This window comes from Jaculus jaculus, chromosome 2 (genome assembly GCF_020740685.1).
Source record: "Jaculus jaculus isolate mJacJac1 chromosome 2, mJacJac1.mat.Y.cur, whole genome shotgun sequence".
In the NCBI taxonomy this organism is placed as follows: Eukaryota; Metazoa; Chordata; class Mammalia; order Rodentia; family Dipodidae; genus Jaculus; species Jaculus jaculus.
Window position 1 is genome coordinate 140,692,727 of NC_059103.1, and position 1,162 is coordinate 140,693,888.

General features: G+C 39.7%; 1 pseudogene; it reads right to left on the reverse strand.

Moving 5' to 3' along the window:
- Positions 1-256: 256 nt before the first annotated feature.
- Positions 257-373, reverse strand: LOC123459168 (annotated as a pseudogene).
- Positions 374-1,162: the final 789 nt, after the last annotated feature.

A 1,162-nucleotide genomic window follows, 5' to 3' on the forward strand; every position in this document is an offset into this window, starting at 1 on the left:
GACACATGACTGTACCTACAAAAAAAAAAAAAAAAAAAAAAAAAAAACAACCCTGATGTCATAATATAATGAGTTCCATGTCCAGCTGCTACTCAGTTGCCTGAAAACCTGGAGAGCTGGTGTAACTTCTGCTCTGCTTGCATTGCCTCTCAACGAGTTACATTGTTGTAACTATGTTCTGTATTTAGTTGCACCTTAGTTTGCCTTGCTTTTAAATTATCAACTCTATTCTTAGAACCAGGCATCATGGCTTTCAACTATCATATCCTTGTACGTATAAGAACTCATACAGGACAATGAGTTCGAGGTTGCAAAAGGGAATTTATTTTTTGTGCATAAGTCTTTGAGAACAAGTTCAACAAACACAAGTGCTACTGTGTTCTGTCTTGTACAGGACTTGCTAATACATTAGTGTTTCTCTTTCACCAGATTGTAAACTCCCCAGGGCTCAGGACCTTGTCTTCTTGTTTGTACAAGCAAGAGCACCTAACAAGGAATTGCATAAGCTTTGTTATTTAATTGAATTTATAAAACAGGATACCCGTGATCCCGCCCAAGGCCCTAATGATGCCTAAAGCCACATAGAGTACTGAATCCTAGGCCTGGCTTGTCTTTACCTCCATACCTATGATAAAGTTTAATTTATGCATTAGGGACAGTAAGAGATTAACAGCAACAAGGAACGATGATAACTATACTGTAACCCGTCATGTGAACACCTGTGAGCCCTCACTTATTACAGGAATCACTTTCCAGCATCTTTTTAGCATATGGAAATTGTCAGCACCACCACTCATATGTTCTTGAGTCAGGATCCAGTAACAAGAGTTACCCCAGCACGCTCCCTGAGGTACAACGACCGTGCATGTGCCAGTGGGAAGACTACTAATGGGTGGTTATCATACACAGTGTGGATAGGCTAGACTAAAGGAAGGTCGAACAGATCAGAACAGTGTGAGATTTCATGGTGCTGCTCAAACACAGTAAGCGATTTTGAACGTAAATTATTTCTTTTTCATTTAGTTTTCAATTTTATTTTATTTTATTGTTTATTTGTTTTTGTTTTTCAAGGTAGAGTCTCAATCTAAGCCCAGGCTGACCTGAAACTCACTATGTAGTCTCAGGGTGGCCTCCAACTCTCAGTGATCCTCCTACCTCTGCC